We start from the raw sequence: 26788 nt of genomic DNA on the forward strand, positions 1-26788 counted from the left end.
GAAAACCTAAAGGATGCTCAGGAAGAGCAAAAGGCCTGGTATGATAAACATTCCAGAGAACGGTCCTTCAAAGTAGGAGACCAAGTCATGGTCTTAAAGGCGCTCCAGGCCCATAAAATGGAAGCGTCGTGGGAAGGACCACTCACGGTCCAGGAGCGCCTAGGAGCTGTTAACTATCTCATAGCCTCCCCCACCTCCAACATAAAGCCTAAGGTATACCATGTTAATTCTCTTAGGCCCTTTTATTCCAGAGAATTAAATGTTTGCCAGTTTACAGCCCAGGAAACAGATGACGCGGTGTGGCCTGAAGGTGTCTACTACGAAGGAAAAAGGGATGGTGGCGTGGAAGAGATGAACATCTCCAAGACCCTTGGATGTCTGTAGCGACAATTTTCTCATCCACTCCAGGACGGACCGAACGGGCATACCACTCCATTGACACAGGTAATGCTCACCCAATTAGAACCCCACCCTACCGGGAGTCACCTCATACCAAAACTGCTATACAAAGGGAGATCCAGGACATGCTACAGATGGGTATAATCCGCCCCCCTAATAGTGCATGGGCATCTCCAGTGGTTCTACTTCCCAAACCAGATGGGGAAATACGCTTTTGCGTGGACTACCGTAAGCTAAATGCTGTAACTCGTCCTGACAACTATCCAATGCCACGCACAGATGAGCTAGTGGAGAAATTGGGACATGCCCAATTCATCTCTACTTTAGACTTAACCAAAGGGTACTGGCAAGTACCACTAGATGAACCCGCTAAGGAAAGGTCAGCCTTCGGCACCCAGGCAGGGGTGTATGAATTCAATGTACTCCCTTTCGGGTTGCGAAATGCACCAGCCACCTTCCAAAGACTTGTAGATGGTCTCCTAGCGGGATTGGGAGAATCTGTAGTTGCCTACCTCGATGATGTGGCCGTTTTTTCTGATTCATGGACAGAACACCTGGAGCACCTGGAAAAAGTCTTCGAGCACATCCGACAGGCAGGACTAACTGTTAAGGCTAAAAAGTGTCAAATAGGCCAAAACAGAGTGACTTACCTGGGGCACCAGGTGGGTCAAGGAACTATAAATCCTCTACAGGCCAAAGTGGATGCTATCCAAAAGTGGCCAGTTCCGAAGTCAAAGAAACAGGTCCAATCCTTCTTAGGCTTGGCCAGATATTATAGGCGATTTGTACCACATTACAGCCAAATCGCCGCCCCGCTGACAGACCTAACCAGAAAGAAACAGCCAAATGCAGTTCAGTGGACTGATGAGTGTCAAAAGGCCTTTAACCAGCTTAAGGGCGACACTTATGTCTGACCCTGTGCTAAGGGCCCCAGACTTTGACAAACCGTTCCTAGTAACCACAGATGTGTCCGAGCGGGGCGTGGGAGCAGTTTTAATGCAGGAAGGACCAGATCAAGAATTCCATCCTGTCGTGTTTCTCAGCAAGAAACTGTCTGAGGGAAAGCCACTGGTCAATCAGCAACAAGGAATGCTACGCCATTGTGTACGCGCTGGAAAAGCTACACCCATATGTTTGGGGACGGCGTTTCCAACTACAAACAGACCTTGCTGCGCTACAGTGGCTTCATACCGCCAAGGGGAATAACAAAGAACTTCTTTGGTGGAGTTTAGCTCTCCAAGATTTTGATTTTGAAAATCAACACATTTCAGGGGCTTCTAACAAAGTGGCTGATGCACTCTCCTGGGAAAGTTTCCCAGAATCAATTGGTTAAAAATTGTTCTTGGAATGTGGAACATATTGTTAGTTTTTATATAATCAGTAGTATGTCTAAAGGTGCATGTGTCTTATTAACTCTATTTTCTCCTAGAGCTCCAGGAAGAAATCACAACCAGTGTGGAACCGGCTGTCCAACCCTATCTGTGATTTGGGGGGCGTGTCATAACTATAAAGGGAAGGGTAACAGCTCTCCTGTATACAGTACTATAAAATCCCTCGGGGCCAGAGACTCCAAAATCCTTTTCCCTGTAAAGGGTTAAGAAGCTCAGGTAACCTGGCTGGCATCTGACCCAAAGGACCAATAAGGGGACAAGATACTTTCAAATCTTGGTGGGGGGGGTGGGGAGGGGGGAGGAGAGAAGGCTTTTGTTTGTGCTCTTTGTTTGGGAAGTTGTTCGCTCTTGGGACTGAGAGGGACCAGACATCAATCCAGGTTCTCTACATCTTTCTAAACAAGTCTCTCCTATTTCAAACTTGTAAGTAAACAGCCAGGCAAGGCGTGCTAGTTTTCCTTTGTTTTCTCAACTTGTAAATGTACCTTTTACTAGAGTGTTTATCTCTGTTTGCTGTACTTTGAACCTGAGGCTAGAGGGGGGGGTCCTCTGAGCTTTTTAAGTTTGATTACCCTGTAAAGTTATTTTCCATACTGATTTTACAGAGATGATTTTTACCTTTTTTCTTTAATTAAAAGTCTTCTTTTTAAGAACTTGATTGATTTTTTCCTTGTTTTTAGATCCAAGGGGGTTGGATCTATATTCACCAGGAGTTGGGATGATTAATTTCTCCCTGCTTTAAGATCCAAGGGGTTTGGATCTGTATTCACCAGGGAATTGGTGAAGAGTTTCTCAAGGCTTCCCAGGGAAGGGAATCCACTTGGGAATGGTGGCAGCGGACCAGATCTAAGCTGGTAGTTAAGCTTAGAAGTTTTCATGCAGGCCCCCCATTTGTACCTTAAAGTTCAGAGTGGGGAAGCAGCCTTGACAATCAATGAGCTGGGAGAAGAAAAAAATCACTAAGTTTGCACATGACAAAAATTGAGGGAGTGATAAATAACGAAGAGGACACGTCATTTATAGAGCAAGCTGGATTGCTTGTTAAACTGGAGGCAAGCAATCTTCTAATTCAGCTAAATGTAAATGTATACATCTAGGAACAAAGAACACAGGCCAGACTTGTAGGATCAGGGACTCTACCCTGGTAAACAGTGGCTCTGAAAAAGATTTGCAGACAATACTAAACTGCTCAAGATAGTTAAGACTAAAGCAGACTGTGAAGAACTTCAATAAGATCTCCCAAAACTAAGTGATTGGGCAACAAAATGGCAAATGAAATTTCATGTGGGTAATGTAAAGTAATGCACATTGGAAAAAATAACCCCAACTATACATACAATATGATGGGGGCTAATTTAGCTACAACTAATCAGGAAAGAGATCTTGGAATCATCATGGATAGTTCTCTGAAGATGTCCACGCAGTGTGCAGCGGCAGTCAAAAAAGCAAACAGGATGTTAGAAATCATTAAAAAGGGAATAGAGAATAAGACGTAGAATATTTTATTGCCCTTATATAAATCCATGGTACGCCCACACCTTGAATACTGCATACAGATGTGGTCTCCTCATCTCAAAAAAGATATACTGGCATTAGAAAAGATTCAGAGAAGGGCAACTAAAATGATTAGGGGTTTGGAATGGGTCCCATATGAGGAGAGATTAAAGAGGCTAGGACTTTTCAGCTTGGAAAAGAGGAGACTAAGGGGGGATATGATAGAGGTATATAAAATCATGAGTGATGTGGAGAAAGTGAATAAGGAAAAGTTATTTACTTGTTCCCATAATATAAGAACTAGGGGCCACCAAATGAAATTAATGGGCAGCAGGTTTAAAACAAATAAAAGGAGATTCTGCTTCACACAGCGCACAGTCAACCTGTGGAACTCCTTGCCTGAGGAGGTTGTGAAGGCTAGGACTATAACATGGTTTAAAAGAGAACTAGATAAATTCATGGAGGTTAAGTCCATTAATGGCTATTAGCCAGGATGGGTAAGGAATGGTGTCCCTAGCCTCTGTTTGTCAGAGGGTGGAGATGGATGGCAGGAGAGAGATCACTTGATCATTACCTGTTAGGTTCACTCCCTCTGGGGCACCTGGCATTGGCCACTGTCGGAAGACAGGAAACTGGGCTGGACAGGATCCTGATACAGGATCCTTTGGTCCGACCCAGTTCGGCCATTCTTATGTTCTTATTTAGGTGGATAATCAGCTCAACCCGCATTTCCAGTCCAATGCTATGGCCAAAAGGACTAACAATCCTCGGATGCATAAACGGGAATCTTGCGTAGGAGCAGAGAGGTTATTTTACCCCTGTATTTGGCACTGGTGTGGCTACTGCTGGAATCCCATGTCCAGTTCTCGTGTAGACAATTCAAGAAGGATGGTGATAAACTAGAGAGGGTTCAGAGAAGAGCCACAAGAAAGTTAAAAGGATTAGAAAGCATGTCTTACAGTGATAGATGCCAGGAGCTCAATCTGTTTAGTTTAACAAAGAGAAGGCTAAGGGGTGACTTGATGACAGTCTGGAAGTCCCTACACGTGGGGAACAAATATTTAATAATAGGCTCTTCAGTCTAGCAGAGAATGTAAACAGTCCAATGGCTGAAAGCTGAAGCTAGAAAATTCAGACTAGAAATAAGGTGCAAATTTTTCCCAGTTAGTGTAATTAACCATTGGAACAATGTACCAAGGGTCACGGCAGATTCTCCATCACTGCCAATTTTTAAATCAAGCTATGATGTTTTTCTAAAAGCTCTGCTCTAGAAATTATGTTGGGCCTCTCTGGGCTGTGTTATAAAGGGGGTCAGATTAGATGATCACAATAGTCCCTTCTGGCCTTAGAATCTATGAATCATGCTACTGTATTCACATCAATAGCCTTCTCCTTGCTCTAATCTTTGTACTGGCTATCTGTCAATCAGCAAGCGCAAAGCAAGACTCAACAGTATTTTAAACAATAATTGTATGGGATTATTTTACCTAAGAAAGCTCCTGTGTTTATCACCACAACTGATACTGGCTTGAGTGACACTGCCGGACACCCTATACTATACTTGAAGATGAGACAAAGCCTTCAAAGGAGACACAAATTTCTCTCCTGCAACATATGCTCAGGTACATCAGTGGCATCCTTCAAAGTTATTGGTATCTCCCTGCTTGCACATGGTGCAGGAATTTGTTTTATGCCATCAGGCTCTCCCCACACTGGAAGAGATTTGGACATACTGTCCATTATTAAAATGTTGTTTTTAGTTTATTTGTGTAGTATTCTGACAACTTTGGGCACTGGTGCCTGTGTAAGGGTATCAAATCGGGCCCTCCAGATACCAGTCAAATAAAACTCACAATGCCTAAGAACAATGCTATCCTTGGGAGACCATATTGACAGACATGAACACAAGTGTCAAGACCAACACGATTAGAAAGCCTGGTCACCTGTTCTAAAATCCCAGACACAAATGCCTCAATTTACTATTGCACTAGCTTTCAATACAAGCCAAAATGTTGATATTCCAATGTTCTGCACCACAAGTACAAAACATTAGAGAAAAGATTGCCAGAGTTTATTATTGCTACATTTTGAACAGTTCTGGCCCAAAGACTTCAATCTCAGAAGAAACTCACTAATTCACAACAAAGGGTCAGGAGCATTTGATTTACAGGAGTTTTTTTAAGCAATTATGTAATCAAATAAAAGCCACCATATGTAAGAAGTTCATCTGACAAATATTTATACCTCCCAGTATATTACAAATGTGAGTAGCACATTTTGAAAAAGGAACAAAGGCCTGAGTAACATTTTTGTTGACTAAAGGTTCTGCTCAGGTTTTTTGTGGTCCTCCCAACTCTAAGCATGTGTGTGCTCAAACTATAAAGTGACCATAGTAGTAGTTTTAATGCATTTTTCTTTCTTTTTAGAATGCCTTTCATTCTAAAGAATTACAAAACAGTCTACCAACGATTAGAGTGGGAACACACAGCATATACTACAGTCAAAGTTAAATTCCAATTTCTGTTCATGTCCATTTTTCACAGATGCTCGTAATTTACCAAATTCTTTCCGGGTAGAAATTTAAGGCTTTGTCTGAGCCCAAAGAAGAATGTCTGAAAAGGTGAGGCAAAATTCAATTGCTGAGTTATTCAGACTCCAAGGCAGTTTTTCATATGTTCTCATGAGAAATGTTGCACTCCAATAACTCAAACAATTAAAGCTAGGTACTTCAAGCTTGGTTTATTTTGTATATCTCAGTGACACAAAGTTAAAGCCATATTTGAAGAAAAATCTGTTCTCTATTTAAAGGTGTGAACACTTAATATAAGTTATATTACACATGTACAGTTGAATTTCTGTTGAGATTCACCTTACTATCAGTCAATCTCCTTTGCCAACTCTAAAGTAACTTTAAAACTACTGCACTGATTTTCTTCCTACTCGACTTGTTTTGTTCTCATGCATCTGACTTAAATTCAACCCCCATTTGAAGACTTTGTAGAAGGTTGCATAAGAATTCTAGGTGTTCATTAGACACATTTTTATTTGCCCATAATTTAAGACGTAAGCACAAGGGGGCAGAGTCAAGGTCGAACATTCACAGCCTTACTCTGCATTTCCTGACTCAAGAACTTGGGTTCTCAACTTTAGACTGTTAGCTCTATGGGGAAGGGACTGTCTGTACAGTGTCTAGCACTATGGGGTTCCGACCCATGGCTGGGTTCCTAGGTGATTTACTGTAATATAATTGTATGATCATTAATTTTGGCAGGATTTAACATACAATATAAACACATTTATACTGACTGCACACATATACATACAGACCCACATACAGGAATCTTTTCACCAGCCACTGAACTGCCACCACCTCTGATTCAAAGTAGATATTTAATAGCAAGGTACTAAACCGAGCTCTGGGGCTCCTTGCCACAATTTACAACATAGACACGTACAAGAAATGTAAACCAAAAAATGATCAGATCAAAACAAAGGGTCAAACTGTGTCCTGTGAGATATACAGAATTAAATGGGAGTTGTGCATTCGTCTCAGAAGCCAGAGTTCAGCCCTTATGGTCAGATCTCTTGCTTTCCAGAGCTCCGTTTAGGAGGTGTACCCCTTCAGATGTTTGTCAAATTGGTCACAGTACATATGGCTTATGAAACAGTGAGGATCAGAAAAAGGAGACCCATCTTAGGGGTTGAGGGGGGATGTCTAGGTACATGCTACTTCTATGGCCCCCGTAGCATCCGAGCACCTCAGTTGTTATGGTGTTTCCCCTCCCAACTCACCTGTGAGGGAGGGATGTGCTATTAAGTGACTTGCCCAGGGTTACACAGGAATTTTGTGGCAGAACAGGGACTGCCGCATGTCATCCCACTGTGGGACTATAAAATGTGGAAACAATCCTAAATATTAAGGCCCAAATTTTCAGATGTGCAGACCCCTTTTGAATAGGCAGCATCTGGGTTTCACATGTACATCAGGATTTCTGCATTCATGACACCCTTCCTCAACTTGCACAAGGGAATGCAAGAGAGTGTCATGCAAAAGCACGCACACACTTTTGAAAGTTTGGCCGGATATTTAAACCCACTAAATCCAGTTCACACAGAAATGGTCTGTAGTTCGTCACCTTAAGCCAGCATGCAGAAGCTCATACGTGTAAGACCACACACACTTTTGTAGAGGAACCTCACTGACAGAGGTGCACCTGTTCTGCAGGACCTAGGCAAGGACTAAAAGATGGAGTCACAGCTGTAAAATTTCCTGGGTTACTGATATTTAAATGAGACTTCAGGGTTACTTTAGTGTATTGCCTTGTGCAAGACTTTCCTCTGAAGTTTGCACATGTCTGCAGAGATATGAGACATTTCCCATCTCTCAGATTGTCAATCTAGAAGAGGGATACTCCACCCACACCAGAAAGAAAACTAAGTTTTCTATTGATATGCCACACCAAACAGGTGTTCAGTTGGGATGAGTTAGAGAAGGGTTAGCCTCAAAAGAATTTGGGCAGCACACGTTAAATTCTTAGCATTTAAATCAAACATTATCCAAACTTCAAAAGCACAGATTTAGGGACAAATCTCAAAGCTGCTTTTTAATCCGGTCGGCCATAAGGGTTGGTGTCTTTATTTTCTGCCTAGGAGCTGAATGTTTATCTAGTGAAACTGAAGACTTGGATTCTAGTTTCCAAGACAACCCTCCTCCACAAAATTCACCTTCACTATCAAGTATCAGTGGCACTCAGTCAGGAAAATTTGATGGCTCCCACAGTTCATATGTGGAGAGTGAACGTTAGCTGTGCACATTTCTGATTCTCAGAAGAACTAAATTCCAATAGCCATCCACAGTAATTCCCCAGAGAATTGCCCCAAACGTCTGCCAATGTGTTTGTTTAGCATGCCATCATAAAGCTGTTTTATGGGAAATCCCAAGAACATTCCAACAAAACCTGATGCTACGTGTAATGCAAATGCAGCAGGTGGAAAGAGACCAAGTGTTCCATAAAGAGTAGCTTTAACTCACTTCCTTCCTGCGCATGGGGGGAAGGGATAGCTCAGTGGTTTGAGCATTGGCCTGCTAAACCCAGGGTTGTGAGTTCAATCCTTGAGGGGGCCACTTAAGGATCTGGGGCAAAAATCAGTACTTGGTCCTGCTAGTGAAGGCAGGGGGCTGGACTATGACCTTTCAATGTCCCTTCCAGTTCTAGGAGATGGGATCTCTCCATTAATTATTACTATATTATATACCAAATGGCTAGAATCCTGAACTTCCCACTGAAGGAACCAAGCCAGAATCCTCATTTATTTGTAGACATCAGTCCCAGCCACATTCACTTCAGTAGCAGATGTGCCAATACTGCTCTTCCCTGAAACTTTAGCATTGTCTCTCTTCAAATGATTTGCTACTTCTGAGGCTTGAGATGATGGGGTGGGAGGGCAGTAGATTAATCTTTGCTAAGAGACCACATTTGGACAGAGAGACCAAAAGGGTGATACAAGTCTAAAATACATGTGAGCAGTAAATATATTTCCTAGCCAGTGTGAAGAAAATGGAAAGATGACTTGCCAGATGCTACACACCCAGTCTTCCATGCTTGGATACTGATTCCCCTAGTACATACCTATTTGATGCTCTTACAAAAACACTGCAGGCTATTCGAGCAGAGACCAAGAAGTGTATCGAAGCTCTGTGAAGCTACCTCACTGCACTAAAATTTCTCCAATCAACAGCAAATGAGAGGAGAGTCCTTAGCAGGATTTCAAGACCACCACCCAGTGGCCAGAAGGCCAAACATTTACATACAAAACCAGGTCAAATACAACACAGGGCAGCAAGAGGAAAATTCGGAGGCCTAGAAGAGAAGCTGAACTCAGTGCAAGTTTACTCCATTAGCCATCACCTAAACAAAGGCACTGATTTCTCAGGACTCCTGCCATCAATTCCACAACAGTGCAGCTTTGGGACCCCACAGGAACATCCAGAAGAAAAGACATCATAAAGAAAAGTTCTCAAATTCCAGGAGAAACTCATCACGCTTGGCAAGTCCTTAGTGTCAGAGAAAGACACTCTACAAAGTGTGACAGACCCAGACCAGTGGGGTACAGGAGTCTGGCAGAGGGCAAATATACTGGTCACTGATGAGTAGTTTTCTGTTCCCTGAATGACCAGAGTAGGGGCTGCACTAGAGTAATCAGGAACCTGATAGAACCAGTTAAGGCAGGCTGGCTCCAGGTGTCCTAATTAGCCTATTAAGAAGAAGCTGCTAGAATCAATTAAGGCAGGCTAATCAGGGCACCTGGGTTTTAAAAGGAGCTCACTGCAGTTTGTGGTGGGAGTGTGAGGAGCTGGGAGCAAGAGGCGCAAGGAGCTGAGAGTGAGAGGGTGTGCTGCTGAAGGACTGAGGAGCACAAGCGTTATCAGACACCAGGAGGAAGGTCCTGTGGTGAGAATAAGGAAGATGTTTGGAGGAGGCCATGGGGAAGTAGCCCAGGGAGTTGTAGCTGTCATGCAGTTGTTACAGGAGGCACTATAGACAGCTGCAGTCCACAAGGCCCTGGGCTGGAACCCGGAGTAGAGGGCGGGCCCGGGTTCCCCCCAAACCTCCCAATTGACCTGGACTGTGGGTTCTTCCAGAGGGGAAGGTCTCTGGGCTGTTCCCCAACCCACATGGTGAATCTCTGAGGCAAGAAAATCCGCCAATAAGCGCAGGACCCACCAAGATAGAGGAGGAGCTTTGTCACAAAAGCTAACAGGTGCAAAGAAATTAGGATAATTAAGTTGGCAAGTAATTATTTTGTTCCTTTGTCCCATATTAGTATCTCATTTGGGGAATCAACATTAACTGACAGCTTAATAAAGTATTTAGAGCCTGATGGACTGAAGGTGAAGGAGGGATACTCTGTACTGGTGCGAAGTCAAACTAATCCAAAACATGGGGAACTGAGAATCTACAGAGGATACAAGCTTCAGAGCATTCCAGCTCTTGATATATAATTCCATTTCAGTCCTGACGGGAAAGACAATTAAGATTGCAGAGGATACTAAGTCTAAACATGAATATTAGAGAACTCACCATCTGTTTCCAGTGGAGAAACTGTTTACCAAACATGGGAGCAATGAATATTTCTATTTTACATGAACTAGAACTACAAAAAAAGCAGCTCTCCCCACCCCCCACCAGCAACTCCACAGTACTTTAAAGAGTACAATGCAAGAGAGCCAGCACAAAGCCGAACTCTGGCCCTCCAATGCAAAAGAGCACTGGATACCTTGGATAAATCCCTTTGATCAACAGGCTCAAAGGATTAAACCTGCAGTCAGATTATTTCAAGAGATGCAGAGTTCTTCAGCCCCTTTGCTTGAGAATAGATTAAATGGTTTTTCACACTTTCACTTACTAGCAAGAGAGTATGCAAAATGTAGCAACCAGGAGGACAGGCTAGGGTTTCAGTTGCATCTTCCACTTGTTGCTTAGGAAAGCTCAACCTTCTCTTGATACAAACATGTAACAAGGGGAAGCATTTAGTGTCTCGAAGTGCATTGTGTTATCTACCTCCCCATTCTCTCTCCTCAGGTAGGCAGCAATTTCGAGGAAAGGAACAGGCATTCCCAGCAGTTAAGGTCTGGCAAAGTAAAGAGATCTCCTGGGTTAGGCTCCATCTGTCCAAATGGCTCTTTAGAAAGCAACACAATAGACCTCTCCAGTTTCTTCTCTTGGCAAGCTTTACAATAGATGGAAAGTCAACAACATTGGCGGTGGAGGCAGGACAGATGCGCGGCAGTGCACAGCGTTCCAGCATAGATTCGCTAAGTTGTCCAACAACATCATTGCCATGGGTGGTAAACAAAAGTTCCCAATTGATGGCCAAAGCAGTTCAGTCTGCACCTTTAGTAATCTTTCATTTGACCCATCACTTGGTCACTGGTTTCGCTGCCATTGTTTCCTTTGCTGGGGTGTACAGAAGAAGACAGTGCACTACAACAGAAAAGAGTCAACCAATTTTTAAAGAGCACAAGAATGAATAACAAAATACAAAACTATAGTTTATATAAAAAACTAAAAAATAACATGGGCTTGTCATCTTCCTTTCCTTCCAAGAGGCCATGCAATGCTTTTGTCCTTGAAGTCTGATTTTCAGTTACCTTCATTTTTCTCTCCAGCTTCCTTTCCTTCTGATTTTTTTTAAAGTGGGCCCATGAAGAGAAACATTTTTAAATGTGTGATTTTAAACTCGGATTCAGCGAAAAGGAAGATCCCTAGAGTATCAGCGATGGAAAAAATGTTGCAGGAAACCCCTTCACTGTCCCAAACTGTAATCTTAACAATTGCAAAGGAAATGGTTATTTTCTGCCCTTTGTTCAATTTTATTAGGCTAAATAAATTTTGTGACCTGCCCAAGCAGTCAGTGACAGATCTGAGAAAAGGATGGGGAAACATGAATTTTGGGTTCTAGCAACTAGACCATGCTCCTCCTTACCTAAATGGATCAGCTGTCTAAAAAACAAACAGCGGCATACATGCATTTTGACACCCAAAACCCCTCGAGCGAAAGAAGAAAAAATGTCTGGTTTGGATATGGACAAGTGAATTCTCATTTGGGCTAACGCAAATATAAAACTACAGTTCAGCATGAGCAGATTCATTAATCAACACTTCCAGCTTTGTAGCAGATTTGAAAGGAAATCTTCCCCTCTTCAGTGGAGGAAGATATCCATTCTGAGGCAGTTGCACTTATGAATCCCTGACAAGAAACGTTATGGAGCAAGTTTTTTTCCTTAAATCCAGCAATTTATCCGTAGCCAAAGCCATTGTCTTCTTTTTGTGACGTGTGGAAGTTTGTTTAGCTGGGGATTTTTTGGTTTGTTTTGGGTGGTTTTTTTCTTTTACACACACACACGGTTAAGAAATCTGATTCCTGAAAAAGGATTACACATCCCTACACTACACCTGAATATGAGGAATATTCCATTATGCATGATTCTCACATTGCTTTTAAAGCAGTGCTAGGTTTTACCCTAGAAATTAAGGAGACTGCCTATTTTTGTAGTAAACGTTATCAGCAAGATTGCAATACCATGGCATGGCTTAGTTTTTAAATCCATTCTTACCAAGCAACAGTCACGTAAATTTGGCAGCAGACCTATTCAAGGAGAGAGAAACATGAAGAAGTTTAACAATGCACTCAACTCGTACACTAGCTTTCTACACATCTTGGTATCAAACCCCAGTGAGATGATGTGATATTTGAAGGACTGTAGACTGTGTTGCCAAACAAGAAAGAGCTGCCAACTTCAATTTGAGGTATTGGTCTAGCTATTTGGCAGCAGAAAAAATAAAGTACAACTAGCAAAATCTTCTTTCTAAAGTTTTATGGACAATAAGATAGGTGTGTGGACCTATAGGAATAGAGTAAGCAAGAGCTCAGAGCACACAAGTTTTTAAAATATAAACTCATACTTGCCAATAATTCTTTTGTTTAGTTTTACAAATGACTGCACAGATGAAACCAGAAATATCTGCACATTTAAAAAAGCAGTAATTCAGACTTAACAAGGCATTTAACCTTTACTGAAAATGAGACAGACAGGTTTGGAAGAGTGAATTTTCTTGTTTCCATCAATATGTTTTTGTATGAGGAGTTGATGGATAGACTTAAAAGTAAGTAGTGTGTTGAATGTTAAGTATAACAGCATGTTTTCTTTTGCAATTAAAAATCCATTGCTTCCCTTACATGATATCTGTCTTTATAGTAATTTCTGCTATTAGCAGAAGCTAGTTAAAACTGAAGCTAAAACACCAACCTAGGTTCTTCAGTACCCGATAACTGAATTTCCCAGCCTGAAAAAAGGAGACAGAAATTACAAGTGACAAGATGGTGCTAGGTTAAGGGCTATGTGAGCTAGCACTCAATTCAGGCAACAAGATTAAGGTTCCTAAAGTCATGATAATTTCACTCCACTTTAATGTTAATGCCGTGTATTTCCTAGTCCAGTTTCATCGTTTAATGTAGGGCTGTGCATATCACCTATTAATCTATGCCCTAAAATACAGAATATGCAAACATTCAGAGTTAACGATGCAGTAAAAACCTTAACTTCTGAGTTCCCTGACTTAAGTACTTCACTTCAACTCTAACACTGCATTATTGCATCTCTGTGCACACAGCGTACAGTACACTGTAACAAAGCAGTAAGAGATTGACTATGGAAATGTATTAATTTATGGTCACAGACAGCAAGACCACAGACTTCCCCCTGCTCCCACAGATAAGGCAATGTAGTAAAACTTACTAATGAAACTAGGAGAAATGTGGTTGTAAAATTTGAAAGTCAAACTTCACAGTTAAGATTCCAAGGAATCTGAACTAAATGTACCCCTGACCACACATCTCATGTCCCATGGAGGGCATAACCCTAGTGGTGGTAGCTGGGTTCTGTTTCTACACTGTGTATAAGAAATAATTTATCACTGTAGACTACTGGCTGAAGTGGAGGAAAGCGTGGTTGGGTCAGTGTGGTGGCATCGGGGGAATAGAAGATCTCCTTACAGTACAACAGCTGATGGTATCTCCAGTGTGAATTTAGAACCAAACTCAAATCCAATGCCCAGGTAATCCAATAGCTATGGTTCTTTATTTACAGTATTGTGTGGTTCATAATGGACTTGTGGATGAGGCTTGGTGGTTGGTGCCAGAGGGCTGTTGGTGGATAAGCAGATAATGGGCATGTTAAAGGGTTAACGTTAAGTTTCCAATTCAGTTCTTAATTCAAGTTCTATTTACAAGCTCAGGTGACAACATATGTCCAGAAATTTTCACTTAAGCCTTATTTCTTCCTAACACTATTTAAGTATTTTCCTGAAAACTGCATTCCTCAGCCAGTATATTCTCATAAAAAGCTAATCTGGGGGTAAAAAGAATTACACACCCACATAAAGTAGGCTCAGACAAAAGTGTAAGTTATTTGAAAGCTAGGGTTGGGTAGTAGCAGCAGGAAGCCCAACCCCTGGAGAGGCAAAAATGTGTGGACAATATAGAAAGCATATTTAAATTCTGTCACAAGTTCCACTCCACAGGATAAGGAAGCCCTGCTAGAAAGTCCTGATCTCAACCTCATTTTCCTGCGATTCCATAGATTCACTGGCCCCAGAAATTCAATGCTCCTTGGGAACCTATAGCTGTCAACTAGTGTATGAATGGATTATTCCACAACAAAAATATAAAAGACCTACCACAGTAATATTTAACTTCAAAAAGGGGAACTATACAAGAAAGAGGATGGTAGTTAGACGTTAAAAAGAGCAGTCTCAAGGGTAAAATACCTGTAAGCAGCACGGAGACTTCTTAAAAACAGCATTCCAGAGGCTCAGGCCAAACATATAAAAATCAAAAAAGACAGTAGAAGCACCAAAAGAATGACACCATGGCTGAACAGCGTAATTGCCGCCATTAGAGGCGAATATACATCCTTTAAAATTTGGAAGTCAGATAAGGAAAATAGGAAGGAGCGCACAAACTCCGGCAAGTATACGAAGCCAGGCCAAGAAAGCATTTGAGAAGCAAATTGCTACACAACCAAAAAAAAAAAAAAAAATTGTTAAGTACATCTGTAGCGGGGCGGCCTGGCTTCCAGGCGCCCCAGGAAGCGATGAGCCAGAAAAGCCGCCAGAGTGGCGGAGCCACGGCGGCCTGTCCCCGCCCCCCGGAAGTCAAGGGGCGGGACAGGAAGTATAAAGGCCAGGCCCCCGCGCTCAGTAGCTGCCCGGCAGCGGGAGAGGACGGACGCTGGTGCCCGAGCTCCCGCAGACCTGAGCCTGCCGAGAGCCCGGTACCCTGAGGAGGACTGGCCGAGCCTGCCGAGGGCCCGGTACCCTGAGGAGGACTGGCCGAGCCTGCCGAGGGCCCGGTACCCTGAGGAGGACTGGCCGAGCCTGCCGAGGGCCCGGTACCCTGAGGAGCGGTTTGAGCTTCCCCCCGCCGAGGGCCCAGAGGGAGCGACAGACCTACCTGGTGCTCGGGGCCCGGAGGAGCCCATGATCTGCGACCCAGCAGACGGAACTCAGGAGGAGCAGGTACCCATGGAGGAGGAGATGGGAAGTGGCCCGGGGATAGCAGACCCCGAACCCATGTCAGTGTGTTGCGGTCAGGATCCCCACTGACTGCGCGGCAGACGGACTGCTGCGGATAGGGACCCGGGCTGGAACACAGTGGAGTGGGTGGGCCTGTGTTCCCCCCTGCCACCCCATGCTGGGTGGCAGTCTCTCCTCCTCCTTGTCCAAGGGGCCTGGGCCCCTGACTGACTATTGATTTGCTGCCCCGCCCTGACCTAGGGCCTGGGCTAACCCAAACTGACCCAGCCCCTGCTACAAGGCCTGGGCCACTGACTGACTATTGGTGTGCAGCCCCGCCCTGACCCAAGGCCGGAGCTGTTAATTGTCCGCTCAGCCCCTGCATAAGGGCCTGAGCTCAGAACTGTTAATTGTCCGCTCAGCCCCTGCATAAGGGCCTGAGCTCAGAACTGTTATTCGCTTTGTAGCGGGGCGGCCCGACTTTCAGGCGCCCCAGGAAGGGACGAGCCCCCACCCCGGAACTACTACAACATCACAAGCAGGTAACCTGCCAAACAAACAGTAAGGCCACTAGATAAGTGGCTCTCAACCTTTCCAGACTACTGTACTCCTTCCAGGAGTGTGATTTGTCTTGTGTACCCCCAAGTCTCACCTCACTTTAAAACTACTTGCTTACAAAATAAAATATATAAATACAAAGGTGTCCCAGCACACTATTACTGAAAAATTGCTTACTTTCTCATTTTTACCATATAATTATAAAATAAATCAATTGAAATATAAATATTGTACTTACATTTCAGTATAGAGTATATAGAGTAGTATAAACAACTGCATGAAGTTTTAGTTTGTAATGACTTTGCTAGTGCTTTTTATGTAGCCTGTTGTAAAACGAGGCAAATATCTAAATGAGTTGATGTACCCCATGGAAGACCTCTGTGTATCCCTAGGGGTATGCGTGCACCTAGTTGAGAACCACTGATCTAAATTAGCTGTTACCACTCAAGAAAGATCTTGGAGTCACTGTGGCTAGTTCTCTGAAAACTTCTGCTCAATGTGCAGCAGCCATCAAAAAGGGTAACAATATATTAAGAACCATTAGGAAAGGGATAGAAAAGATGACAAAAATATAATGTATTATATAAATCCATGGTGCACCCACACCTTAAATACTGTGTCCAGTTCTGGTCACCCCATGTCAAAAAGGACATACAGTGGAACTGGGAAAGGTTCAAAGAAGGGCAAAGATGAGCAAGAATATGGAACGACTTCCATACAAGGAGAGATTCAAAAGATTAGGGGCGTTCAGCTTAGAAGAGACAACTAAGGGGAGATATGATAGAGGTCTATAAAAATCAAGATTGATACAGAAAAAATTGAGAGAAAAGTTATTATCCTTTCACACAATACAAAACCAGAGGTAAAGAAATGAAATTAATAGACAGCAGGTTTAATACAAACAAGAGGAATTACTCTCACACAACGCACAACTAGCCTGTGAAACTCACTGGAATAGGATGTTGTGATGACCAAACATATACCCAGGTTTTTTTTAATCTGGTTAAGTTCATGGAGGATAGGTCCATCAATGCCTGTTAGCCAAGAAGGTCAGGTACAAAATCCATACTCGGGGTCACCATAAGCTGCTGACTACCAGAAGCTGGGAGCAGAAGACAGGGATCTTTAATTGCCCTGTTGTGTACACTCCATCTGAAGCTCTGGTACAGGCCACTATTGGAGACAGAACTCTGGGCAAGATGGACCATGGTCTGACCCAGTCTGGCAGCTCTTTCCTATGGATCCGAAGACGTGGGCTGTAGCCCACGAAAGCTTATGCGCAAATACATTTCTTAGTCTCTAAGGTGCCACAAGTACTCCTGTTCTTTTCTATGTATGTTCTCATGAAGTGCCAGTATAATAAAGCTGAGTAAAATAACTCAGACCTACATAGTTCTCTTGAGCTAATAAATTGCCAGATGCACTAAATCCAAATTACACAAAATTGAGATTCTATGTCACCCTATATACCATTTCCATGAAGAGTACTTCCTTTCCTGAATACAGATCTCAGTCATTTGCAATTTAAAAACAAACCAACAGCCTTTTGCCTGAAGCCATCCTTTGAATGTCCTCTCCTATTTCTTGATCAAAAATTTTATCCCAGAGGGGAATCAAAATTTGTGAGATTACAACAGCTCTTTCACACTAACATGACATTTGGTGGGAAGAGCGAGGCACATGTGACAGGGTAGGGGAAAATATTTAACTTACATAGCATTGTGTCATTGCCCCAGGCCACGCGGTATCCGCCTACGGTACACTGTTTGCTTTATAATCTCTCCTAGAAAGTGCCACAATAGTAATCAGAACACCGATAAATACCTAAAAAGTAAACCATTAGAGAACCCAGAGGGCTGAATTCTACCAGCTCCTTCAACTATTTACTCTGTGCAAGAAATTACACAACTCGGCTAGAAATCTTGATGTGAAGATGTTAAAGTCCCGTGGTGTATAATTACGGCTGCCATGGCAAACTATTTTTGTATGAATTATTTTAGTATCAAGTGGCAGAATTGATAACATGCACCCAGGGCCATTATTTACTTTCTATACAAGATGAAGGTGATAAAGCGTGCACAAACCTGAGTATGACTGAGCACTAACGAGCACCTGTGTCCCAGTCAAACTGGAAACGGGCGACGTAGCAAACCTGTCTCCTGGCACTTTACCAAGCTAAAGAAATTACAGTGCCTGAAGTTAAAGAAGAAAGGTTTTTCTGCTTGCTGAAGGAGAGCGCAAAGATTCGGTGCAGTAGAGTTTAAAGACACGGACAGAGCTTTGGGAGGGCAGCATGAAGGTAGCAGTCACATTCTAGATTTTAGAATCTCTCTCAGGACTGTGGGGAGGCCGATCCAAAGGCCGGATCTTTTCTTCAACACATGCACAGGTGGGGAATGCAGTTGGCAACCACTTCGCGATTTATTTTCCTCCCCCTACCCCTTTTAAATTCCTAGAGTGCTTTTTGTCCATGGGGCTCAAATTATTTCACATGCATGCAAAACACTCAGTGCCCCCATGAGATAGGAGGGGACAATACAAGGACTACGAGAGGTTAAAGGATTCCCCTCCGGCCCCCCAAGTTAATAAACAAGTGGCAAAGCTGTGAAATCTTGAAATCAATTCCTAGTCCTCTGCTCCAACACCAAACCCATTTCCTTCTCCTCAACAAGATCCCAGGGAAGGGGGGGGGGAGAGGGAGAAGAGGGTGTGTGAAAAAGTTTGCCTCCTCTCCTCTGCCTTAATCCTATCAAAGGCTCCATGCCATAATCCACCTGAATTATTTCTTATCTGATTTTCAGCATGACCAGTTAGAGGGATTTTCACAAAACCAATTATAGGTGTTGAGTCCAGATCAGTTTTTCATAGGTTTTTAATAACTGCCTCTCTCACTCACACCAATTAACAAAGATTAAACAAAGGTTCTCACTGCCTCTTGCACTTTATTGGGCACCCAAGCTATAGCAAGAAGCTCAAAGAACTGATTTCATTGCAGGATCAAGCAGGAAGACAAGCAGAGGGTCAGGTGGTGATTTCTCAAACATTTCACAACAAGAGAAACTGAAGTTCACAGTCCCAGTGAATTACCTTTTATTCACTGACAAAGTCCCGCTTTAGTTCTGGGTTTGGATGATTGAAGGTCACCATGTATTAACTCAGCTGGGAAGAGACAAACATTAAAATTGTGGCAATGCAACTGCACTTACAGCCTGTGGTTAATACTGCAAGGTGCCCCACTCCAGTTAAGCAAGTAACCTGAATGCATCATGCCCACAGCACAAGGAGGTCAAAGGCCTTTCTAAAAGCAACTATTCCAAAGCCATGCTACATCCAGTCATACTAGAGAACTTGAGAAATACCTCAGAAAAACAGCATCACAAGAGAACCGTGCCACCCAATGAAGGGATCTGGAAGACTTCATGATCATGCTCAGCACATAACTTCCCCTGAGCTGCTCATAGAGAACTCCCATATTTTTGTAACTTAGGCCACTGACAGCAGCGTGTGGGCAAGGAAGAATGTATTTGCTGCATTATTCAACAAATCTGAGGTGAAAGAGCCTTTAACGCAAATAGGACCTAGCCACGCAGGGGAGACATGATGGATGGGTGTTGTCTTCTGCTCCTATGAATCAGCAAGCAGAAGGCTGCTCCAGCCGTTGGTTTCAAGAATGATTTCTGTGAAAAGCAAGTACTTTGCGCAGCTCCAGATACTTCCTCTTCACATCCACTCTAGTAATCATTTACCACAGTGGGTTTGCATTGCAATTAATGACTACAATAAGGAGAAGTTATTTACCTGTAATTCTACTTCTTTGAAAAGCTCATTCAACCTTGCTACCACTGCTCTCAGGGGGTCAAAATGATTGAACAGGTGAGGAAGCGCCACTTATCTCATGCTAGAGAGCTAAGGCTGGTGGCTGTTATCTCTCCAGAAGATGCATTCCTTATCTGGAAGGATTAATAAAAATGAGAAGACCAAAGAGGAATTCAGGAAAGGGAAGTTGGGAAATACTGTTTGGGAGGAGACGGTACAGCAGGGAGGATTCTTGGATAAACTAAGAATTGACTCAGACTAGATGCAAAAATATTGCCACCCAGATTGTGAGACAACCAATTTAGTCCTTCATAAAATGACCCAAATTCATTCCTGCTATAACACCACCGATTGATGTATTTGACCCAGCATAACATCTTTGAGAGCATGAAATAAGCGTTGAGATGGACTCTGCAACTCTGCTTACAAATAAAGGGAAAAGAAACCAACAGAATGTGGTTTCAGGAAGAATGTGACAGAGAAAGCCACAGATTGGGAAATCTCCTGACACAGGAAGCTCCTGACTTTCTCACTGCACAGGGAAGCTGAGGTTAATTGCTGTGTTGCCTTGTATCGGCCACTAACAAGCCAATTGTAGTGAGAACTAAAACAATGCTAAGAACCAAGGGATCTCAAGTGTCCCAGCCACCAATCACCACCACAAGAATGGGGGGCTCTGCCTCATGCAGTCCTAGCTACAGACACAGCCCCAGATACTGAACTCTTCCCCTGTCCAGTTCTGAGTCAAATGAACTTGATGCATCTTCTGGAGAGCGCGCAACTGAACAGGAAGCAAATTGGCCAAGCTTGCAAACACAATGCCGAGCACGACACTCTTCCTATCCTCATTCCACCCAAAGAGACAGCACCACGCTGCCAAATCCCTTCCGACTCATCAGCCACCTCCGCAGTGTGGCTCTCTATGCACCCATTGAATCCTCACAGGGGGAGTTTGGGGACTATGCTGAATGCCTTGTCCGCAGCAGCAGGCTACAAAAGATGCTTTCTCCATAGATGGCTTACCTCTGGATAAACGTCAGTGGTGGAACTCCAGGTGAAGCAAACGAGGCCATCACATGAAAATGAGATGACTGAGAATGAACCTAGTTAAAACACTGATTAAGTACAATTAATTCTAAAATTGCCATGCTGTGACAGAGCTGTCCTCTCCTTGGACCCTGAAGTACTGCCCCTGTATTCCCTCTCTGTGGTCTCTTGACAGCACCCACTTATAAGGTTTCCAGGTCCCAGCCATCACCTCTCCTGGGCAAAGACCTGCATCTCACTCACTCCTGACCAGGGGTTTGAAGGATGCACATCTCCCTGATCTACACTGAGACATCCCAAGCAAGCCATTCTACCCATGCTTTGCTTTCTCCTCGAGGGCTATGACTAGTGTAGTTACCAGTTAGCTCCTCCTAAGCAAGTACATTTATTCTTCAGGCAAGACCATTATAGAGAACACACAGAAACCAAACTTCCCATGTGCATGCTAAAAGCTCACCAGAGGTTACTCTGCAGCCTTATGGGGCCCTAGTGAACTAGAGTCTTTCTAATCCTTCCACAAGGGTGAGAATTCCGCTTGGAGAGAAGGTCCTGTCTGTCTGCTGGATCAGGAAGCAGAGTCCAGAGTCAGTTTAAACTCAGGCTATTTATACAAGAGTCCTTTCATTGCCTCAATCTCTGCATGGGGGACGGGATAGCTCAGTGGTTTGAGCATTGGCCGGCTAAACCCAGGGTTGAGAGTTCAATCCTTGAGGGGGCCATTTAGGGATATGGGGCAAAAATCTGTTGGATGATTTAATTGGGGATTGGTCCTGCTTTGAGCAGGGGGTTAGACTAGATGATCTCCTGAGGTCCCTTCCAACCCTGATATTCTATGATTAATCCAGTTTGAACTAGTACATGTGAGCCTCTCCTAGAGCTGGTACCTCTCTGGGGGCATAATAATCTGAGCAATTTGCCTTCACCACCGGTTTTAGTTCCTGGAGGAGCTATGGCAGCCCTCCCCCGTGGAGAGCCAAAGCATAGATACATTTAATACAGTGGACCCCCAAAACACAGACTCAATTCAGTAAGGTCTCCTAAGGATATGGCAGGAAGTTGCCCTGTCACACCTTCCTCAGTACCAGGGTTATGCGATTTCACTTTGGGCACTTGATAGGCTGTGTCCTCCTCCTCTTGTGCTCTGGTGGTGGTTTTTTAGGACTATTAAAAATGCTGATCAAGAATAACTGCTACATGAAACACACATTAGAAGCCATGGAAGATAAAACATAAAGCTAGAATTCAATTTTAACTTAAGAAACTTGCTCGGAAGAGAAGGGGCTCTGTACAGAAATATCTGTAAAAGTTCCTGAGTCTGAACATGAATAAGCTGAGCACTGGGCTAGGAAGCCTCTCTGAAATCCCCCTCAGAAATGAGTCTCTTGCTATTTAACATGCCCCACGTTTTCATACACAGCAGATAAAGGAAATTTAAAGCAGCAACAAATCCTCAGGAGGTGGCCTACGGTGGCAGAAAAATGCAGTTTTCCCAGCCAGTGCAGTTGAAGGAACAGTTCACAGCTGAGGATGCTGAAGCAGCAATGCCAGATCATCACCACCACCACCCCCCACACCCACACAGTCACCAACACAGAACAGCTTTTTATGTTCTGGGATTTCAAGCCGGCCAGTGAACTGACTGAAAAAGTGAGATAATAGGCAGGGACAGTTAGAAAGGCAGTAGAAAAAATGTAAGAAATAACTCCAGAGATATCAGCCATTTATAATCACTGTTATGAGACAAAGTTACCACATAGTTTTATGGCCCCTTCCAATTTAGGATTTCCTTCCAGTATTTCTAATCCGTTGTACATGAGGCCAAGGCAGTGGTAGAAGAGCATGTCTGTTGGATGTAAATTTCCCTCCCAAGGCTGTAGGACATCAGAATTGACAATTAGGTGTACACTTAATAAATGCCACTTTAACTGAAAAATATGATCAGCAGCTTTCCCAAAGTAACATTCCCAAACACTGGCATTACTAGACAAGGCAGGCTGATGCCAGAGTGCAATGTGATTGGAAGCACACTTATGTACCCCTTGCTCAGCTACACCTGCAACCACTAGAGCAGTAAGGAAGTGAGGTTCAACTCTAGCTCTTCCAGAGTTGATGACCTGACCTGCTCGGAGCAGGTGCACACAAGGGCCTTGTCTACACTATCGGGGTAAGTCAACCTAAGTTACACTGGAGCAAACGTAGCTTGGGTTAACTTACTGCGGTGTCTACACCGGACACCAGAACGCTCTCCAGTCAACTTACCTTACTCCTCTCATTCCAGGGAAGTACCAGAGAGCGCTCTGCTGTCGATTTAGTGGGTCTTCACTTCAGTTTTGAAGCACTGACAGACATTGAGGCAAGCTGAACATGGAACCCCATGAGGCCTTTTCAGAGTCACTTTAAAATGCAGCTCGAACATAAAACAGGAATAAACACCCGCAGGTTTTGAGTAAGTAGGAGAATAATGAACGATACACAAAATCAAAGTCAACCTGCACTTAATCATTTGGGGTTACTCCTCTCCTACTTACTACCCTAAAGCTGTATAAAGAACCATAACAGTAGTGCATATTTTATCTGAGATTATATCTTATGTAAATTCATTGCAGTGATTGCTGGCTGAGACTGCTACAATGACGGCTGAATTCTAACTATTACTATAACTCTTTTTATAACTTTCTCAGTTCTTTTGGACTGAAGTTTCTAGGCTTGGTCTCAGTTCAAAGGTGATGATGTTTTCAGAAAGCATCAGCTATGCTTCGCTTAGAAATTCCAGTTACAAGAACGAAGACATCTTCCAATATGTTCTGGCCCAAGTTTTTACAGTCATAACTCAGCCGAGTCAAACACTCAGTCCTCATTGAATCCAAGTATGACAAAGTTGGTTCAGTGGTTAATTATGCATGTCTGAAGTCAGCAACACCACGATTGCATAATAAAAGTTTGCCACACATTTTCTCAACAGCCATGAGAGACTGCACTCCTGCACTGCTTATAAGTGCCCCAAGATGAATAGCTCCTGTTCACCTTTTATACACACAGCAAAATGAACTGCTCAGATTTTCATTTTTTTAAGAACATAAAAAAGTATTCTTAACCATCTTAATTTGAGAATAGGGAAAATCTACAATGTTTTAAAAACAGTTGTTGATGAACTGACACTGTTACTCAAATACAGGGGTAGGCCTAGAAAGCTAGAAATAGGTAACCCTGTCAGAACACAAGACACTTACTGATTATCAGTTTTTATTGCTCTGCTTTCAAGGGTTGTATGACTTGACCAGACCAAATTTACTCTAGATTGAAACAGAGAAGCCTTTTCAGTAGTTTAGGAATATGTTAGTTTGGCTAGCTAAAGGTGAACTGAAATGTTTCTTTTTATATTTTTTAGATCCTACTCATTTAACCAGACTCAAGGCTAATCATTTTAGAAAGCAAGAATAACTTTACATGTAACTGGAAGGCTTAATACCTGCCCAGATCCAAGTTCAGGACCTCAGGGTTCTGATTTCTCTTCCAACCCCAATGACATCACTAACAGCTAATGCTTGTAAGGCATGATGCTCCCAAAGAGCTAAATTATGTCAGTTGTACCAGAGGAAACAGAACACCCTGTGACGTTGCACTCCGTATGCTTTATGGACATATGCTTATGAATATGACATAACTGGAATATGCTTCACGCTAAATACCCCTTGTATGGTATCATTACAAAGCTTATAATCTACTGAGTGTGTTCATCTTATTTGTTTGCATGTATTATTTCTATGTCTGGAGTTAGGAGAATAAGATAGAAACTTGAATTACTGATGTAAACATATTAAGTGGAAGCAATTAAGGGTGCTTCAGAATCAATGAACTATAAATGGCTCTGTTTACTTGCAAACCTTCCTGGGTACCTCTGGGCCAGCCCAGGAAGAAAGGAGCTGGGGTCTCAGGACATGTGACCATGTCCCCGGATAATGAAATCCATCTTAAATCTAGTACTTTTTCATTTAGGAGGAGGAGTGGGAACCGAGACAAAAGATTCCCATCTTGTGCCAAAGCTATAAAAGGGGGTGAAGCGGGACAAAAAGGTGGCCAGTCATGAGAAAGCCCTTGCTTATCACCTGAGATGTCTGCCGGAACTAACAAGGACTGTACCGGGGGAAAGGATTGGGCTCAGACTAGGAAGGAGTCTGGTCTGTGAAAGAAGCTTATTGGAATATCTCTGTGGGTGAGATATTACCTGTAATCCATTTCTTAATGTATTGGCTTAGACTTGCATGTTTTGTTTTATTTTGCTTTGTGACTTACTTTGTTCTGTCTGTTATTACTTGAAACCACTTAAATCCTACTTTTTATACTTAATAAAATCACTTTTGTTTATTAATGAACACAGAGTAAATGATTAATACCCGGGAGAGCAAACAGCTGTGCATTTCTCTCTATCAGTGTTCTAGAGGGTGGACAATTTATGAGTTTACCCTGTATAAGCTTTATACAGAGTAAAATGGATTTATTTGGGGTTTGGATCCCATTGGGAACTGGGTGTCTGGGTGCTGGAGAGGTAACCTGCTGAGCTGTTTTTGGTTAAAGTTTGCAGCTTTGGGGACATGGCCCAGATCCTGAGTCTGTGTTGCAGCAGGCTAGCATATCTGGCTCAACAAGGCAGGGTTCTGGAGTCCCAAGCTAGCAGGCAAAATGGGCTCAGAGGTAGTTGCAGCACATCAGGTGACAGTCCCAAGGGGATCCCTGTGACCGAACCCGTCACACACCCTATCAGTAGAGCACCATGTTTTTCACAAATACAAGAAAGCTGAACAAAAAACCTTACCCAACACAGTGGCAGGTCCTGTTACTCCTGTCCCATGAGGGCTAAAATGAAATAGGATGAAATTTCCCAAAAAATTATAAAAATCATCATCACAGGGCTTTCCCCATTGGTATGATCTCAGGTCTTGTCAGAAAAGCAGCTTTCAATTTGCCTTTAAAGGATAGTCATAACTTAAGTCTAATCTCATAGTTGGTGTCTGGGATCTTAAGGATTTACATATTTCATATGACACATTTTGGTCACCTTTAATATAGTTAGTTCAATTTCTCCCAACATTGCCAAAACAATAGAAAACAGGGTGACTAAAACTAATCACCACTAACAATATAATTTCTGAAGGCAACAATAAATGCGGTCCTTTGAATCTCAAGCAAAATTTCAAACCCATGGGAAGTCAAGACATAGAACTGTACAAAATTTATGCAGTTAATACCCCTATCAGATCTACCTCAGAAGGTATACAATATACATCATATATTAGTTCTCTTGTGAGAAGTCATACGTTTTGGTCATAATACCTAGCATTTAGATGTGGTACTCAGCCACGAGGAAACAAATTATATTCTGCATTCAAAATAATAAGAAACAACAGATTACAAAGGAAGATAGTAACTTTAAAAATCTTGTCTAAATGTTATAACAACTTCTTTCTTCCTACAGAAAGGTATGTTAAGTATTATTGGCTTTTCTAAGTACAAAAGTCCAACCAAATCCTCTTTCCTTTCTGAAATATCCAGGTGTACTAATTAAATTTAGATAGCCTAAAATATTTAAATTCGAAATTCAGTATGTATCACATTTCTAAATGTAAACATAAGTGTATAGTAATAACTTAGAATTAGCTAGAACAAAAAATGGAACTGACTTGTGAGTGCTACTGATAAAGATTTAATTTTTATTACTGTTAATGTTTTGCTGATATTCCTTATACCTTCAAGTCAGTGGCACTGCTACGGGTACCCGCATGGCCCCACAGTATGCCAACATTTTTATGGCTGACTTAGAACAACACTTCCTCAGCTTTCGTCCCCTAGCGCCCCTTCTCTATTTGTGCTACACTGATGACATCTTCATCATATGGACCCACGGAAAGGAGGCCCTTGAAGAATTCCACCTGGACTTCAACAATTTCCACCCCACCATCAACCTCAGCCTGGACCAGTCCACACAAGAGATCCACTTCCTGGACACTA

General features: G+C 42.8%; 1 protein-coding gene across 2 annotated transcripts in view; it reads right to left on the reverse strand.

Moving 5' to 3' along the window:
- The window catches only part of OSBP2 (oxysterol binding protein 2), a 364006-nt gene that overhangs the window by 328049 nt on the left and 9169 nt on the right, over positions 1-26788 (reverse strand). The window contains exon 2 of one of the 2 annotated variants that reach the window (XM_034791662.1): positions 10692-11269. The exons of the other annotated variant lie outside the window; for it this stretch is intronic. The gene's annotated coding sequence lies outside the window, so the exon portion shown is untranslated. The remainder of the gene's footprint in view (positions 1-10691; positions 11270-26788) is intronic. 2 annotated transcript variants of the gene reach the window in all.

The sequence above is a fragment of the Trachemys scripta genome, chromosome 15, assembly GCF_013100865.1.
Source record: "Trachemys scripta elegans isolate TJP31775 chromosome 15, CAS_Tse_1.0, whole genome shotgun sequence".
NCBI lineage: Eukaryota > Metazoa > Chordata > Testudines > Emydidae > Trachemys > Trachemys scripta.